Raw genomic sequence first — 19,354 nt, 5'->3', positions numbered from 1 at the left:
TTGCTGTGGACCAGATGGATCAGGTGTGGAATGTGGGAGCGATGGAAGAGATAGGAAGGCTCTGGACCTGAGCTCTTGACCTGAGCTCATGGACGGACGTAGACACCATTGACTGAGACGGGGTCACTGTGGTGGTGGGTGGTCTAGATTGAGACATGTTAAGTTTGTGATTCCTGATGAACACCAGGTCGTGAGTGGGATGGGCCATTGGATGGAGCACTATATGTGTCTGAAAGGTGAAGGAAAGTGAAGAAAGTGGGTATGGGGCTGAGGGAGAGCTGGTGAAATACTCTGTACAACTCTGGAGTTGTCAGTGATTTCCCTTGTAATAACATGTGGAGTTTTAAAGTTGCTCACAGTTTTTATCCAGAATGTTCTGATTTTCTTTTGTAAAACTCTCATTTGTCTTTATTTCTGGCAATACCCTTGCAGGCTGGATGGAAAAGCGTTTTTCCAGGACCCTAATTCATCTCTGTTCTGGGTTGTTTCCTACCCCTGCCACCCCCAGTTGGAGAAGCACGTAAGAAATGTCTTTCTCCAGAAAAGAAAGGATAACCTTTTTACTTGCAAAACAGCTTTGCAGCTCTGCTAATGATTTAGCATATGATTCTCCTCTCAAGTGCCTTAAACCCTTGTCCTCAGATAGAATAAATCCAGAGAATGCCTTAGGCAGCATACCTAAGGAGGAGATAGGCAGACATTGCAAGAGTTGCCAAAAGTCAAAATTGATTTGATTTTCTTAGAAATCAATGTTTTAGTCTGAATGTTTAGTGACACCACCCCCTCCCTTCTCCTCCACCCCATCCCCAAGGAGCTGACACTTTTATCATATCTGTAGCTGCTCTGCTGGAGAGAACAATGTGGTTGATAATTCTGGGGAGGCTGTTGAGGCCAGGTGGTGATCAAGTAGTTGGCTAGAAAGAAAGAGTAGGAAGAGAGGTAAGGAAGAGTTTTGATCTGTAACAAATCAATTCCTCTCATGGACCGTTCCTTCCTCTGTGATGTGACAACAGAGGGAAGAAGGGGTCTTGGAAGGAACCCGGCCAGCTCCCTCAGATTTAAGTGAGTTTTAAGCCACTTGCCCGAGGCCACACAGCTTGTCAGTAGCCAGACCTTGCTGCAACTCCGTTAGCATCTTTTCTTTGCTGTTGTCATGGTATGTGAAAGCATAAAGAAAGAGAAATACTGGTAGGGGAGGAAAAGAATTCTTTCCATTTAAGTCACAAAGATTTGAGAGTCTGGACTGGGAATTTCACCCCTCCCACAGGAGAGTGAGCAGCATCCCTTCAGGGCCTGTGACCTGGGACTCTGAAACCTTGGAAGTGCCCAAAGGTACAGCAGAGGGGAGTCTCCTCCTCCCTATCCCCTTCTTGCTGAGGGCTCATAAACCTAGCCCATGTTTCCATGTGGGTTCCATCTCTGGACTCAAACCTGGAGGGAATAGGTTGAGCTCCAGGCTCCTAGGCTTAACATCCAACCAGAGCTGCTGTGACTCAGGGCTGCAGTTAATGGATGTCTCATGTGTTCTGAAGCTCTGGGCTTTGCCTTATGTCCCAAGAACTACGTTTTCTACCCTTGAAGCTCCTTGTCCTCAAGTCTAGTCTTCCATGTTTACTGCGGAAACCTTTGTAAAACACCTGTCGTGCCCCTGCCCAGATGGACCCCTGGACCTGAGGACTGTTTTAAGTCATCACTAAACCATGTGGCTGCCCAACTGCTGTGTTGAGAAGGATTCTAAATCTGCATCCACTGGAGTGGAAAGGAGCCCCGGTATTGAGTGCACCTGCCGCAAGTGAGGGCAGAGAGCATGAGCTCTGCGTCTCAAGTCCATTTTCCTGGCCCAGTAGTCTTGAAGAGATAGATGAGACATGTTTGTTGATCATTTGCGAAATGCCAGGCACTGTGTATATTGTGTCATTTAATTTTCCCAGTCTCTGTGAGGGTGGATGTTTTTATCTCCATTTTACTGATGAGGAAACGGGCTGAGGCAAGAAGTTAATGGGGGCAGGTCATTACCTAGCTTGCCCTGCAGTGCTCCAGCTCTGCCAGTTCTGAGACCTTTTCCTCCAGGTTCTGGAAGGGTCTGTTTTCACTGAGGACCTGCCCTCTATAATGGACTCCAGACTCAGCATGTTTGCTTTGTCTCCTGCTCATTCCCCCCTCACTCCTAACCTGATCTGAGGGACTTGGATCTGGCCCACGCTGATGAGGCCTACAGGATATCTGCATTCTCTCTCACTCCATTCAGAAAAGGAATTCTCAGCAAAAGCTCTAAACTGCAGGCACAACACAGGTCCTTGTTTTGATAGTCAGCCAGTTTCTTGTTAAATAAAATATTATGATTAATACCCCACCACACACACACACACACACACACACACGTGTGCACGTGCGTGCACATCCACACAGAAAGGGATCTAGAGAGGTGTGTGTGCACTCACGCCTGGTCATATATATCTTTTATTCCCAGCTCGGCAGGCATTTCTTGAGTAGTCCTTCTGTACCAGAACATCATCCAGGCTGCCCAGGCCTCCACCCACCTAGCCTGGTTAGTGAAGGAGGGACCAGGTTCTAGTCAAATAGGAAAACATTTTTGTCTGACAACAATTAGAACGTGTCCAGGAGGGGAACCTGACATGTGATGCCCTTGCCTAGACTCTCCTCCCCGCTCCTAGTGGGTGGGAGATGATAGATTCTACAGGAACTCCTAGGAGATCCAGTGATTAGGAGGATGAAAGGTCGGAGTGGGCAAAATACGTATCTTTGGAGTAGTTTTAGAAAACAAATTTTAAGCTATGATTTTTATGTTACCTGTAGAAGATATTCAAAACCCTATTTCAGAGGTGCCTGGCTGGCTCAATCAGTAGAGCCTGCAGCTCTTGACCTCAGGGTTGTGAGTTCAAGCCCCACTTTGGGTGTGGAGCCTACTTACACACACACACACACACACACACACACACTTTCTATTTCACTGATGAGCATTCTCCAGAAAATTATTCCCTCCTATCAAACTTAAAAAGATATAATTCTGCCCCCACCACAGCCCTAGTAAGACAGTCCCCAGTGCATCTGCCCAACACAGGCGCCTGTACCTTCTTTGATTTTTCAGATGAGTGTCAGCCAATCTGATACTGATTTGGATGTTTTGGGGGTAGATTTAAATATCCTTGGTAGTTACACAAAGTTGCTTCAGCCTTGGATACAGCAGTATTATCAGACATTTTAACACTTATGGTAGAGGATCATTCTGTAAAATTAGAACGTAACTTTTATTTCTGTAGCTCCTCTGAAAACTTTGGAAAGGCACGTTACCTAATGGAAGTCATTTGTGGTGACACCAGCTTCATATTTGGAGAAATATTATATCTATAGCACATATTCAGACAGTATTTACTGAGCACCTATTATTGGCTAGGTATTGGGCATCTAAAGATGAAAAGACAAACCCTTCTTGAAGGGAGCTCATAGGCTAGTGGGAGAAGTCATGAGAACAGATAGTAAGTATCACTACAGTGATGACATGTGCCAGGTGTAATGAGGTCTCATCCTGGTATCTGAATCTGCTTGGGACAGTCAAGAGGGCTTCATGGAGGAGGCAGCAAAGCTTTCTAGAGGTGGTAGATAGAGTACCACCTGACTGGACTGGAAACCGTCCCTCACTTCCTCCTGAATGGTCAGAACTTGGGCTCTGTAAGCTTTCACAGCTGGTCTGTGTAGATCAAATGTCACACCTGGGTGGCACCTTGGGCTGGTTTTTCACCCTGGGCTTATATAGCATCCTTTGTCTAAGAGCCCGAGGGATTTGCGCACTGCTTGTTTTTCTTGTTATGAGCATCTGCTTCTTCAGCCTCGCTGGGATCCCTAGAAACACTTCCACGTGTATTGAGAGTGGCTGTCAGTGTGCTTACCTTCTCACAGCTGACCGAAACCTTCTGGGGGAGTACTCACATTTCTTATCTATGCTTTTGTTCTCTGGACATCTTGCCTTGGTGTGAGGCAGTGTAGCTGGGCAGTAAAAACACAGATTTAGGAATCAGTAAGGCCCAGTGGTTTGGGGCCCAATTTGAATCTTGGCCACACAACTGACCTAGCTGTGGGTAGAGTACAGATGATTGGTAATTGCAGTTGCCCTGGTATGGGTGGTAACCTGGCCCAGTGCATGGCCCCAGGGTCACCTGTCCACGCACTAGAGTCTCTTTACTGATGTGCTCAGGTGCTTCAATTTTAGTAATTTAAGCATTTTCCCCGAATGTCGCCGAATACTGAGTCCTGCATAAATAGAACTTTTATATTAAGGCACCGGGATAAATAAGTAATATCACCACAAAAAATAAGAACAGAAAACATCAACTGTGGCTGAAAATACAAAATGGTAAGGCCTTATTAATTGCCTTAAGAGGGGCCTTTTCCCTTCTTTTCTTCTGGTTTATTTAGTTGTATAGTAATCTGGAAGCTGCCTCTGCTAAAGAAGCTATGGATTATTGACAATTACCCATGGTTCTGGGATGCATCAGCTCCTTGGAAATATCAGGAACTAAGAAGCAATCCTGGAAACTGAATTTTAACCCCATTATCTACTCTCCAAACAGTAATGCGATGGGGCTTCAGAAACCATCTAATGAGGAAGTAGTTACTGAGCACACACCATTATTTCTCCAAGGGCCCTGAGCGCTGTTAGCATGGTGAGTGCCAAGTATGAAAAGCACTTGCTTGTTGCAGACACAGTTCCCTGGGATATGCGACATTGTACGTAATTTTCACATGCAAAATAATTTTCTACACATTTATTTTTTGTTATTATTACTTCTTTATGACTTTTTCCCTTAGTTCCTTTCTCCAAAGAATTGGAAATGTATTGGCTTGGCTAATTGTGAAAACAAATAGCAGAGTATCATTTAAAGCCATCTGGAAAGGTTAGTGATGGGTTTTGTCACATGCACAGAAAACCCTTACACCATCCAGGAGAAGTGATCTGATGATATGTAAGCAGAGTGACCGAAGCTCCTTCCACCAAGGAGAAAGAAGAAACCACACAGATCTGGCTAAAGAGAAAATGCAGCACACATCTGTCCTCTGTTTACAAAACAAATGTTCTTCTGAGGAGTGGAGGGAAGAAAAGAGATCTCATTGTTATATTGTCGTTCCGTTTTTAAAATTTTTATTGCATTAGTATATACATTAGAAAAGTGCATATGTCAGAAGCTCACTGTATTTTTTTTTCAACCAGCCCCACCTACAGAGCTCCCGTGAGCTGCTTTTTTATTGGAAAAGTAGGAATGAAATTGCTGGGGCCATTTCCACTCCAACCAGTGACCAGCGGAGCTGTGAGAGTTCTGCTTGCTCCACATATTCCACAGTACTTGCTCTTGTCAGACTGTTTCATTCAGCTATTTCTGGTGGGTGGGTAGTAGTATTTTACTGAAGCTTTAAGTTGCATTTCCTAGATGACTGTGACCTTTTCCTGTGTTTATCAGTCTTTTTGAATTTTTATAATTCTGTTTTAAATAGAGATCTTTCTTTCCTCAGTAGAATTTCTGTGAGGGTGATCATTTCTCTTTCATTCGCCAACCGTAGTTCAGTTCCAGAAACATAAGGAATTTGTCTCCCTCCCCTCTCCCCACTCTGCAGTATAGCAAAAGGCTCACTGCCCTCAGTGGTGGCCAAGAGCCCTGTCTGGCTAGGTTTGCCCTTGCTGTTTGGTTGGGGATATGGACAGAAAGAGTTACAAAGGCATGTCATTTCGGGGAGCCTCCATGACTTCCTGGCAGTGCTACATGGCAAGGATAGGGAGAGGGTGATGGAGGAAGAGGGCTGGCTCCCCTGCCTGACCTTTGGAGATCCGCCCCTGCCTGATGTGGCCAGAAATGCCAAAACCTTTGCAAAGAGGCAGTCACAATATCAACTTCATTTCTTGCTGTCATTCCTGTTGCTCTGTCTCATTGTCAGGGATTTTAATACCCACAGGCTGCCTGTGAGCATTAATTAATTAATTAGTTAATTTCTTCTTTATTTCATACAGTAAGTACCACTGAGTTCTGCTGTATCTTCAGAATGGGAGCTAAAACACCAAATAAAGCTCCTGACTTCTAGGAGACGGGGAAAAAAAACAAAGAAAACAGTAAAAATATAATGTAATATCACGTGATTAGAGGTACCTTGGAGAAGAATGAAACGGTGGGGGCAGGGGTGGAGAGTGGTGGCAACAGATGGTGGGGAAGATCTTTGTGTGAGGGAGTACCCACGTGGCCATTTCATGGAAAGGTATCCAGGCCCAAGGAGCAGCGATTCAGAGGCTTGAGGCAGGAGCGTGCTTTCATTGGCTGGAGCACTCATATGCAAGGGGCACAGAGATCAGAGGTTATGTCTTCATGGTCCTTGGTAAGGAACTTGGGTTTTACTCCAAGTGAAAGGAGAAGGCAGTGTAGGGCTTTGGGCCAGGAAAAATATGAGCTGATTGGGGTTTTTAAAGGATAACCCAGCCTACATCATGGAAGAGACACCATCAGACTCCTTGGCTCCAGCATCCCTTCCCCACTCCGGGCTCACCCTTTCCCCAGACCATTAGGGACTTCAAGAGACAGCTGTGCCCTTTTTGCCCCACTTGCCTCCACAACCTGCCACCCTGGCCTTGTGTGTCATTGCTCCTGCTTCAAGTTTCTGCTCTTGAGTCCTTGTCCCCCTCCACCTACGCCCTGGTGGTGAGAGTGTCCCAGGGCAGAGCTGACATCTCCTTCAGTGCCCCCTCGGTGCCTTCTACATCCCGCTGTCTTGGAGGGAAGACGAGCAAGATTGAAATATGCCCTGACTGTTGAAGGGGCTTAAAATCCACTTGGTCCTTCTCCCTGCCACCCTTCTATGTGCCGTTCTGAGGTGTGTAGGCTGCATCACTGATGGTGCTTTCTGTTGATCAGCCCAAGACATTCCTTGTTAAGCACCTCCTATGGACACACAAGGGGTGTGAGCCCTCTGGAGATACTGGGTTGATGTTTGCCTCTTGGCATTTTTAATTGTAACAGAATCATCCTTATTTTTCAGAACTCATTGGTATGCTCTTGATCTGGTGTCCTGTGTCTCTTGCTCTACAGATGTACACAGCATACATACATACACCCTGTTACATCGACAACAGATGCACAGGTTGGAAATACTGGTCGGATTCATAAGTCATAGTACCTCAGTTCCAAGAGCAGCAGGGTGGGGATGCAGGCTCCCCAGCCTAACATTCCTGACACAAACAGCCATGTAATTGTGTCATAACAACAGCCTTTCCAACATGTGGGTTAGAGTCACATCTCTGCTGGGTTAAAATGCCCCTGTGGTCTGTCTGCTTCTTTTAACATGAGTGACTTACAGGAACCTGGAATTGAAGAGGAAGGTAGGGGACTGTGAGCCAGGCATGAAGGAAAATGGCTAAAAGATGAATAAAATTATATATATCACTTTTCCTTCTGTAAATAACTCATGATAAAAGTGAATAAAATCCTGGGGCACCTGGGTGGCTTAGTCGTTAAGCATCTGCCTTCAGCTCGGGTCATGATCCCAGCGTCCTGGGATCGAGTCCTACGTCGGGCTCCCTGCTCTGTGGGAAGCCTGCTTCTCCCTCTCCCGCTCCCCCTGCTTGTGTTCCTGCTCTTGCTCTCTTCTCTCTTTCTCTCTGTCAAATAAATAAATAAAATCTTTTTTTAAAAAAAGTGAATAAAATCCAGATCTTCTCTACTTGGAAGAGATGTGGCCAAGTAAAGTAAATGCTTATCCTAAACCTCTATAAAGGCTTAGAAAACCATGATTAGTTCTTCAGAGACCAGGAGACTCCTGTCTTGGATATGCTATCTTCCTCAAGTGCTAACAGCCACTAACTCACCATTATGGGGTATAAAGCTAATGTACCCAAAGTGACCTACTGTGATGTGATGTGATCTAGTGATTATATTCCTTTAAGCTTTGTTAATAACTTTGTTACTGTCTATTATGAAATAATAGCAAGTGAATTTCAAATACATGAAGTGAAATCAAACTTTTTTTCACTTCATGTATCCTTTTGTGAGATTTTTATTTCAGAATATTACAGTCCAAATTAAAACATTTACATGGGTGTGTTCAGTTTCTGAAAATGTAACTTATGATATGTGTGCTTTACATTACACCTCATTAAAAAATTTTTAAAATTACAACCCAAACCCCTTTTAAGCTTTACCTCATCTTATAGTTTATAGAAGCTGCTAGGTGAAGGTTTTTTTAATAATGTTTTCAGAAAGGAATATTAAAAGCAAAAAGTGAACTTTCCTCCGTCTCCCTGACAGGTGTGGCTTTGGTCGTGAAGAGCATATTTTTGCCATCTAGGCTGGACAGAGCAGTCCTTGGAAGCAGTGAGTGTGTGCAAATGAGGTCTGCTCAGTGTGAGGACCAACCAGGCTGCATGAAAAGAGACAGCCGGGACGTAAGGTGGGACTGAGGCAGCCTCTTGACCATCTCTGTTCTGTAATGTTGTGAATGGGAAGTGCTTCCCTTCTTTAGAACTGAAATGGACTCATCTGGCAGTGCTTTCCTCCTTAGAGGATGGGAAGCAGTGGGTTTGGGTTCATCGCACAACCAAGGAGTTTACCAGAAGTTGGCTGTGCCAGAGGTTGCACAGGGCAGGGAGAGGCAGGCTGAGCTCCTGTGCTACCTTCAGCCTCCTCCCTCTCGTGACAGTGTTTTTGTGACTCTATCCTGAAGCTCTCAGAGGTTGAGAATTGGCAACAGAGTGAATCCCTGGGCTGCGAGAGGGATTTAGTTGGACAGAGTGGACAGCCAGCCAGTCTCCGTTCCTTTTCATGGGAGAAAGGCCCGCTCTGGTACCATCTAGACTCATTATGGAAAAGGCAGCAGACAGACTATTCAACCTGCTACATACCGTACAGTGTCCTTTATAGTTAATGAGGAGGGGTTGAGATGTGCTACCTTTCTATGCTAGTGTGGTTTTTTTATTTAAAGTTGTTTTTTTTTTTTAATTTACTTATTTTAGAGAGAGAGGGAGGGCATGGTGTGGAGGGGCAGGGAGAGTCTTAAGCAGACTCCACGTTGAATGTGAAGCCTGACGTGGGGCTCGATCTCACAACCCTGCGATCATGACTTGAGCCAATATCAAGAGTCGGATGCTTAACCAACTGTGCCACCCAGGTGCCCCTCTATGGTAGTGTTTTGTAAATAATTTATTATAAATGTTTATGTGTAAGGCAACTGGGATAATGAAGACATCCCAAGAATTATTTTTTCTGTCTGTAGCTGATGACCTTGTGAACCCAAGTCTAATAATGTTTGGTGTTGCTTCATCAATTATGGATGGCCATTAAACTTGCTTCATTGTATCTAAAACTGTAAATCTGTATTTTATGGATACAATTAATACAAATATAGATAATTTGTGTTGCTTTCATATAGTTTCTGTGACCCGTCCCCCATTCATCGCTGGTCCACAACAGAGCTAGTATAGGTAGACAGGCATCTAGGTGGGAGCTGAAAATGCAGCTTGTTCTGCTTTAAGACCCAGGCCACCGTAGGTCAGCCTGGCCAGACACAGGTCATGTTTATCCCTTGAATGTTCGGGAAAGGCTTGAGACCATGAGGTGACACTGTGAGGACTTAGAAGTACAGAATTGCATATGCAAGTGGCCTGCTGTCAGGCTTCTCCACAACCCAGGCATTCAGGAAGGTGAATCTCGGTATTTCTCCCCCATGTTCTGGGCCCTTGATAGTATCTTGCCTTTCTGAGAGTCTTCCCTCTACTTACAAGTTGTCTCCGGCTGAGGTGACATCCTTTTGCTGTCTAAGATTTTGCTTGTTTCTTTGCCTTGCTGTAAAGGTAAAGATTATGTGGAATGTCTGTATTATTTAGTATAGCAAAAGTGATTATCCCTTCCCTCTGTGTCCTTTTCCCAGTTTGCTCTTGTTCATTCACTCTTGTCATCTGTTAAGAAGCAGCAGTTCCTTAGCAAATGCCTCTCCCTTGGCCCAGCAGGACAGTCCACCTCCCTGAAGAGGACACGGCATGGCTAAGGGGCATTGTCTCGCCTTACCCAGCAGTGGGGTCTCCACAGACTGGGGCAGCCTTGGGGATCATCTTGGGGTGTGGTGGATAACCCTCCTCTGAGCGTCTGTGCACAGAGCCCACCAGGGCTAGGTGCATGCCCAGAATTCTGATGCTCAAGGTGCCCTGCAAGGATCTCACAGTCTTACTTACCAAAGACGGAGCTCTCTCCCTGGCTGATGCTGAAGTACCTGGGCTGTCTGGGTGCCCTGTCGGACCACCCTTCATTTCTTCCATCCCAATGGCCCCCCTACTCCTGCTGTTTCTGAATGTCTCTTCTCTAGCAAATTGGTATGATAGAGGGGAATCGAAGATGTGACCCCTGTCTTCTAAATAGCTTGACATGTTGCCCACAATCAATAAATTTAATTGTTTCAAACAATTTTAGAACCATTCTGTACAAGTATACCAATTCTGGGAATGTGCATGCCCTTCATCTGGAGGCTCATCCTGACAGTCTGGTCTTTTTAATTGTTTAAGTCTTTATTGTTTTGCGGTTTTTTGGGTTTTGGTTTTTGGTGTGTGCAAAAGTGCAGTTCTATGTAAAACATCATGAAGTTTCTTTTTGCATTTTTGTTAGACCACAGAATCAGCTTTTAGAGCTAGAAAAAATTAAGAGAGAAATTTAGATCTTGGAAGTATTCATCACTAAAGAGAATTTACGTAAAAACAAATATATTGTTTTTTTCCTCTTTTTGCGCTGTACGCCCCCTACTGCTTCATGTTATTCCTAATGTCCTGAGAATCCCTGTGGTATTCTTAGTTGGGAATTGCTTTGAATACTTTGGAAATATTTTCCAATATTCGAATAGTATCCTTTCATTAAATCATAGAAGACTCTGCGTGGCTCATAATATAAGAGCTTTTTTTTTTTTTTTAAAGATTTTATTTATTTATTTGACAAAGAGAGAGAGATAGCTCGAGCAGGAGCACAAGCAGGGGGAGTGGGAGAGGGAGAAGCAGGCTTCCGGCCGAGCAGGGAGCCTGATGCGGGGCTCGATCCCAGGACCCTGGGATCATGACCTGAGCCGAAGGCAGACGCTTAACGACTGAGCCACCCAGGCGCCCATAAGAGCTTTTCTTTAAGCAAGGAACTGAAGGAGACTGAGATTCAGTGGTTTTCTCTCTGCTGCACCAGGAAATCCCATACAGGGCTCGGAGCAGAACATAGTTTCTTTACTTTGTCCACTGGTGGGCCTCCCTATTTTAGACAAAAAGAGTACACAGACTAGGCCAAGGATGACAGAGGTAAATGCCACAGTCATACGCACCCATGCCCCTGCCCCTGTGGTCCTTAGGAAGAAGAATGCTTGTTAGACTGGGCCTCCTGCAACCCCTGTTGGGCCCTTGCTTCTCTTCCTACCCGTATGCTGGACACCCCGAGGGGTCCCCGCTTCCTGAGAAGGCGCTGGCGGTGCCCCGCAGTACAGAGGCAGACATGCTGGCCCCAGACACAGTAGCTGCCATATACTGTTCTCAGATGTGGAGTGGCTCCCAGGAGGCCATCTTCCCCATGTTTGGAGGACAGCTGACTGCAGACATTACCTAGCAACAGAACGAGCTGGAGTCAGGCAGGGAGAAGTGAGATGGTTGTTATCAATCATGCTGAGATGATGTATTGTGGTTTAAAAATGGAAAAGGAAGGGACAGATTAAATATTGACATGTACTGTATTCCAACGGTGGTAGCTCTTGGCTTGTCTAACACAAAAACATATATTCACTGCAAGGGGAAATAACATCTTCATCTAACTTCTGCTTCAGGGGGCTTCAGTTAAAAAAAAGAGAGAGAGCTTAGTTTGATTCATTTCCAGCCTCGCCTCAGTTGAGTTTAGTTATTGAAGTCTGTAAAAGCTTTTTCTTAGTTAGTTCACAATGCAGTGTGCCCACTGAAATGAATTCTATCTTAAGATTTCTCTCAAGTTGATGTCTGAGTTTGATAAAACAAGTAAAATATATCTTCTCTCAAGCTACATTTTGACAGCATGCCTGTAGTATAGAAAATACACATTAATAAATGACATTTATAGTGGGAACTTGAAGAAAACATGTGACCTGTAAGAAATTTGGGTGCGCTGCCCACTGCTTCCCAGGATATAGGCCTTATCAATGAATTATTAAGTATTGTTAAACAAGTCTTGTAAAATGTTAATTTGTAATTTAGTGTCTACTCTCTGTACATGTTGTCCTTCAAGGTCACTTTTCCTGTTATTACAATAGTGAGAGTGAACCTACTGGGCTAATATTCACCTCGACCTTGGTAACCTCGGCCTCCTGGCATGGTGGTTAAGATGGCTCCTTAAGGTCTTATTGGCATCCATTTTCAAGTTCACCAAGTTTTCACAGTGAGTAAGTCATTGTCTGAGAAAATGACCTCTGAATGTAAATGTATGGGACTATTCAGAAGGGCTTATGTGGTGGGATTCTAAGGAAAGAGAATCAAAATTCCAATCTATATCCATAAATGCAGAGTTTCGTCATAGAAGAGAAATTAGAAATCATTAGAAATCTCATGGCCTCATTTTGTAAATTGGGAAACAGTTTCAACTCCAGTGTCAAAAAGGTGAATGTAGATGGGAGAAAGGAGAAAGGAATTGAACCCAAATCACTTTTGTTCTTTAGTTGACAAACTCAGAGCTTAAAATTCTACTGACAAATGAAATTGTAAATGTACCTCATCTGTTTCTCTAAGCCTGCCTTCAGTCAACAAATGTTTTCTATTCATCAGCCTAAGAAACAGCTTTGGTGCCATCACAGGCAGTGAGTCCATGTATTTATCTTTTAGAGGAAATACAGGGGTATATTTTTTCTCCTTTCCTGAAGTATGGGATGGTGTTCTTGAAAGGGGCTTGTTTTAAATAATGTGGCTTAGTACAAAGGAAAGAAATACATTAAAGATTCTTAAATCTTCCCTTAGCTGCTTCTCAGAATTGGGTCAATAACCTCTAAAGTGGCTAGGATGGGTCAGAAATAGGTTAATAAAATCACAAATTCTAGAACAAGAAAGGACCTCTAAGGTCATTGGGCCTAGCCTCTGTCTTTAGGTAATTAAGGTGTTAATTTTGTACTGTGATAATAGCTGAAACTCAAAGGGATTGCATGCTCCACCTAGATCACATAGTAAAATCATAAGCACTGTTATTTTATAAAATTCCATGAACTCGAAGATCTCATTCATCTTCTAACTCAGTCAGCTTGCCTTTGCCTTCACTGCCAGCCTCTTTGTGGAATTTTTTTTCCTAGTGATTCCTGCCCTCCTGCCCCCCCGCCCCCCACCTTTTTAGGTCCCTCTTTTAATTCTGTAACAAATCCCAGGCTCTCTCGGCTCTTCTGGCACCCCTCTGGATTCCCCTGCTTGGCCTGGAGGAGATTGGCTGTGTCTGGAGGGACAGGAAGAGTTATTATGCAGACGACAGGCACCAGCTGTTCTGCATCGGTACCAATGAGAACACGGGAGGAAATGAGCACCACTGGCAGCTTGGAAGATTTAGGTTAAGCATAAGGAAATGAATCCTGAGTCATGAAGACTGTCAGGAACTAGAGTAAATTGTTAAGGAAGATTGTGGAATCTGCTTCTCTGGAAAAACAAAAAGCACACCTTAAAAATAAGGCAGCCTCACTGCCCAGAATGATTCTAGTGGGGTCTGCTTGAAGTTAGGAGGTAAACTGGATGACCTCCCATCCTCCCTCTTGGTTCTATTAAAAGATTTGCAGGGGATGAGGTTTCCACAGTCAGTAGCACAGTCTAATGCTTAACAAGTCTTTTGTTGAAGATATTAATATCATCTTTTCATCTGACCTAAATCTTTCCTGTGGAAGTTAAGCCATGATCCCACTGGGAATGAAGAGCAGAGCAGATCAGAATTCAACCTTGAAAGTATCCAGTTAAATTTAGAGTGTTTAGAGTTAGGGAGACTCAAGAATCAGCCCTGAACTAGGTCGCATCATTCTATGGTTTCAGGGAGGGATATCACAGAACCTTGACTCTTGGTTTTGGTATTAGAGTCAAAGGCTCCCATAGTTGAGATTAATAAGGATTAATAAGGTTAGGGAGGTGGGAGGAGAAGAGTGTGATTTCAAGGTTTGTGGCAGTTACCACCAAACCACTGCATTAATATAAGCCAAAATTAAAACCACAGAGTATAAAATGTCATGCTCACACATTAATTTGCTCCAGCAAATCTGAAGGCAGTCAACCCTGCAACCAGCACCTCAGTGGACTTGAAGATAGATAACCAAGTAGCACAAGGATTAGAACCTCTTCATTAATTTTTAAAAATCGTTTATTAGTTTAACAAAACATAAAAATACGCATGTATTCAGGAAATGCAGTAAGATGAACTAACGGGTTTTAAGGCTATAATGTTCAATTACTTAGTAATTTCCATTCTGCCTGTTGCCCGACTCATAATGAACATTCTCCAGTCTAAATAAAATTTAGACTGCTTAGCTTTGGGGAATTTTATTTAGCTTCTTTTTATTACAGCTTAAAAAAGAGCCCCAGCATTTTGAAAAGGGGGACTACTGTACATTTTCAGCCTTTCTTAATTATTACTGTTTTTCAAAAGCAGTTCACCAAGCCCTGTAAGAAGACACAAGTGACTTTCATGTCATAATATCAGATCAAAACACATTTGGGGAGCCTAAATTTTCTTGTAGGTGACAAAGGTCCCCCCTTTTGGGAAGAAAGAAGGATGACTTCCGAAAACCAAAGCTACAGCGAGAAGAAATATTTTGTTTGGGGGCGGGGAAACAGGAAAATTCCTTTCAGCTATCACAGTGGGAAGTCACCCAGGTGAGGATGACATTGAAGAAATCCTTCCAAGCATACACCTTCCCCAGTTGTGGAAAATCTCTATGATTCCCCTTTCATTTTCACTCTCATCTCTCTTTCCAGTATTATACTTGGGACCAGCAACTAGGTCCCTACTCCCCTAACAATAGAAGGACCTTACCATTGTCTTGGTTCCTTTCCACCTCCATCTCCAGTTCCCATCTACAGTGAATCACCTTCCTGATTCATAAGGAATTCTTGGGTTCCCATGTATGTTGTATGCACATGTATGTTGTACAAGACTCTTGTACAAGTTGAAACTCTTTGCTTATGGAGGGTTGTTTGATCTGAAAACAAAACCAAAACCAAAACAACATTCAGCTCATGGAGTCACTGTGTGTAGATGTTAGCAGCTAGCTGGGCTGGGTTGGCCCTGACCAAGCACAAGAATAGCGTCTGTCTATTTATTTTCCCATCTTTGGCACATTTGAGGAGTCGCCTCCTGATTCCATTCTCCAGAGCTCCACCTTCCCAGTGAAGTGGTGTAGGTGATGTCCGAGTGCGGAGGTGATGCTCTCTGTCTTGCTGCAGGATGATGTTGGGTTTCAGGTGTTCTTTTGTGTTGTTCACACATAATACTGCCCTTGTGGCACCTTTTGCAGGAAGGCTTTGCTTGGCATCATGCTTTCTTGCCCCTTCCTGGAATAATGTCTGGGAGAGGGAAGCATTATTTTCAAACCTTTGGTGAGAGGAGATAAGATTGGTGAAAGTTTGACCATCCCTTGTAGGTGGTCCTTCATGAACCCATGTGAAGTTTGACATTCAGTTGCTGACTCCCAGAACGAAAAGTCCTGTCTTTTTAACTGAATAAAGGCTGATGTCAGAGGACTCATCCAGTAACAACAGGGAAAATTTAAATTAAAGAGACCTTAGCATTCTGTAAATGCTTCTGTAGGATCATATGCTGTGACATGAGTGTATATTGTTGACAGTAACCACAGGGACAGATCATCAAGGGAACAAGTTATGAGACCTGTTCAGTATCAGCACGAGGGTGCCCGTAATTTGTGAGGCCATAAACCATGCCATCAAAAATAGATGTGTAGCAAATTTAGAATTTTTTTAATAAGGAAGAAGAAAGCATTGGCAATCTACTATGTTTCCAAATGTCACAACTGTCCAAGTAGCTTGAAGTGGGCTTGATGCCCCACCTACCAATACCACCTCACCCATTCGCACTGACAGGATGCAAGTGGGGGAAACCTGAGTATGGTTCCATATTTGCAGCCACTGGGAGAGAGAGTTTGTGCAGCCCAGGGTGTGTAAAAGGGATTGCAGGTCAGTGCTGTGATTGTCATTGTTAAGGGAAGCTTGGGGGTGGGGAGCAGAGTAGGAGGTTTGCTTTTTTCCCTCCCATACCTGCTAATGTGATTTCAGCAAAAACCCTGGCTTTCCGTCTTCAATCTTAAACAGGTATGATGGCCAGGTATTAATATTAATGAGCATAATAACAATAATAAAACTGGCAGCAGCATCAATGAATGTGGTCTCCTGCAGTAGAAATATTTACCCGATGTGTCCTGCCAGTTAGAGAGATTTTGGCATTAAACCTAGACATTACCTCATCCTCCTGGGCAGACAGCCGATTTCAATGCTAAGCAAGTCTGCAGAAGTGAAGAGCTGAATACCTGCCTGATTAGTTGCGTAGCCCCAGACCCTGGCTGGAAGTGATTTTCTTGAGCATGTCTGTCTGTCTGTCTTTCTCACCCTTAGCTCCTTTCTTTCTCTCTCCAGCACTCGATAGGGTTGTCATTGTTTCCAAACTGTGCTGATATATATATATTTTTATCTTGAAGGACACACTGTGAAAAGGTCTGCCAGCCAGGTGGGTGGGTATTCATACACATAGAAACCTGAAAGGTCAGAATTAGGAGGAAAAGTAAAGTGCCTGTACACACACACACACACACACACACACACCCTTACACTTGCAAGCACACATACTTCTCTGTCTTTGTAAGGATCAGGGACAGGGGAATGAAATAGCCTTCTTTGTTTCTTTTAGTTCTTGATAAATACAAGGGACATTGCACAATGAAGAAGTTTTATTTTAAGATCTTTAACAACTAAAATAATATTTTGAAACATTGAAGTTGTACTAAAATTGCGTTTTTGCTACTTCCAACCTAAGAGAACATAACATTTAAAATCCTTTTATTCTACTGGCCTTAAACCACTTTGAATTTAGGACTATATAAATTATAGAGGCTCAGGATAAGCACAACAGACAAATCTGGGTTAGAAGTAAAATCTTTGGGTAATATTGAAAATATTGACAAGGCTTTGAATTATCATGAAAGCACCAAATGGTCATTCCATAAGTTTTCCAAATAAGGTATGGAAAACTACCCCATCTCCTCCTAGGACCAGTTTGCCTTATGTTTTTTTTAGCTCTTGACTCAGTTTCATATCTCACAGGTTTTGTGCTGTTGCTACTAAGTGAATTAATGCTATCAATTGGTGTCACATCTTCTAAAATTCCTTCCCAGAGCTAAACAGCTTCTGTGTTGGCCCTGATTTTTAACCAGTTCTTAGGACTGTATTGAGGTACATTTTGTGATAACTAAGCTTTTTTCTGAAATGCTCTTACTTGGATTTAGGCTGTACTAACTCCTTTACACACCCACAATTGAATACCGATTATTGGCCTATATGCATTGACCACATTTTTGTGTATGAAGTTCATTCTAGCCACCAAGTCATTAGTAATACTGTAAGTGCTAAGCTCATAAATATACAGTTTGGCTATCTACTAAGTTCTTAGTTATTTGTTAACTCTTTACAGACAAAATAATGTATTGAGAAAATAGCTTCCTTCTGGTGGCAGAATGGGCCCAACTCTGTAGTTCTGCTTCTCATGAACTCTCAACCAGCTTGGGCTGTGACTGTCCAGAATCCACAGACACACCAACACAGGGACTGCCCACTGGGAGGATTGTTTGGGCCCAGCCTAGGAAGGTGAGCTGCCTATGAAACAGGTCTTCTGAGTGCTTCGGCATGGATTTTGACTTTTCCCCAGCATCCTCAGAGAGTGCAGCCATCCGGGAATCTTTGGTGGACTGTGCAGTTATCCACAGAGCAGCTCCATGTCCACAGGCTGAGATCCGTCCTCATTAGACAGCTCTCCATGGGCTATTTGGGGGGATGGATTTCTTTCCATCTTACAGGGGCTTTATGTCCAGAGAGTTGTAGGTCAGTAGATACAGCAAATATCTGCTGTAATAGAAGGAATTTGGGGGAGATGCTCAAGAATGAAAGGTGACAGCAGAGTTTATTGTATAAATCAGTATTATATAACTTGTATTAATATGAACATAAGGAACTGGTGGTATTACATGGAGTTTTAAGTTTTGACTGTGAATGAATTATGTCTCTTTTTATGATTGTTTATCTTTGGCCACAATCAGTTGATGATAATGTGATAAAATATTTATAACTTATGTACCTGAAAGTGGAGATTGATAAAAGGGTATTTTTTTATTCTGATGCTATTTCTTATTTTTAATTTTTTAATTTTAAGTTTTTATTTTAATTCCAATTAACATACAGTGCTATATTAGTTTCAGGTATACAAGATAGTAATTCAGTGCTTCCATATATCACCTTTTGCTCATTGACAAGGATTTTTTTAACTTATTTTACTCTATGACTTTTTTTACTCAGTTACATGGAAGATGGCCCTAAATACTATTACAAATGGTATCACTGGAAAATGCAGCACCTGGGGCACCTGGGTGGCTCAGATGGTTGAGTGTCTGCCTTCGGCTCAGGTCATGATCCCGGGGTCCTGGGATCGAGTCCCGCACTGGGCTCCTGGCTCAGCAGGGAGCCTGCTTCTCCCTCTCCCTCTGCCTCTCCCCCTGCTCATGCTCTCTCTCTCTCTCTCTCTATCTCTGTGTCTCAAATGAGTAAATAAAATCTTAAAAAAAAAATACAGCACTTTGTGCTCCAGCAATATTTCTATTCTGTGCAGGCTTTGAAAATCCTTTTCCACAGATAGTTGGCAGTCTGCCACTGTTTCCAACAGACAACATGTTTCCCCACCACCAGGTACCAGAACAAATGGTGACACGTATGAGGTTCTCTGTCAAGTAAAAATACCCTAAATACTCTAAATAGGAATTGGGATTTAAATATCAGATAAGGGAAACAGATAAGAAAGGAAAGAGGAAAAAGGATCAGAAGGGAACTTCCTCATATTCCAGCTGTTCAATGTAAAATAAAGAAGTGGGAGCATAGGCGTGCTAGAGAGGACCCAGACAAGCAAAATGTGTGCATTATGAATGAGGCCTGTTCTGAAGTGAATTTTGTTTTATTCTGGGAGGGCATTGTAAGCTGTAGATCAGGCAGAAGTGAAAAGGAAAGACCAAGACCATTGTTTTAAAGAAGAATATGCATTGTCTTTAAATGAACAATTGCACACTCAAGAATGAATAAGTCATACAGAATACACAT

The 19,354-nt window shown here is 43.2% G+C and overlaps 1 protein-coding gene across 23 annotated transcripts in view; it reads left to right on the top strand.

The window, feature by feature from the left end:
- LDLRAD4 (low density lipoprotein receptor class A domain containing 4) overlaps nt 1-19,354 on the top strand; it is a 434,307-nt gene that overhangs the window by 273,750 nt on the left and 141,203 nt on the right. The window contains exon 1 of one of the 23 annotated variants that reach the window (XM_064577958.1): nt 8,312-8,442. The exons of the other annotated variants lie outside the window; for them this stretch is intronic. The gene's annotated coding sequence lies outside the window, so the exon portion shown is untranslated. Of the gene's footprint in view, nt 1-8,311; nt 8,443-19,354 lie in introns of those variants that run through there. 23 annotated transcript variants of the gene reach the window in all.

This window comes from Mirounga angustirostris, unplaced genomic scaffold, assembly GCF_029215605.1.
Source record: "Mirounga angustirostris isolate CCGP_5_RB_7025 unplaced genomic scaffold, mMirAng1.0.hap1 SCAF_14, whole genome shotgun sequence".
Lineage (NCBI taxonomy): Eukaryota > Metazoa > Chordata > Mammalia > Carnivora > Phocidae > Mirounga > Mirounga angustirostris.
The sequence above is the reverse complement of the archived record's forward strand: the minus strand, read 5'-3'. Positions and strand labels throughout refer to the sequence as shown.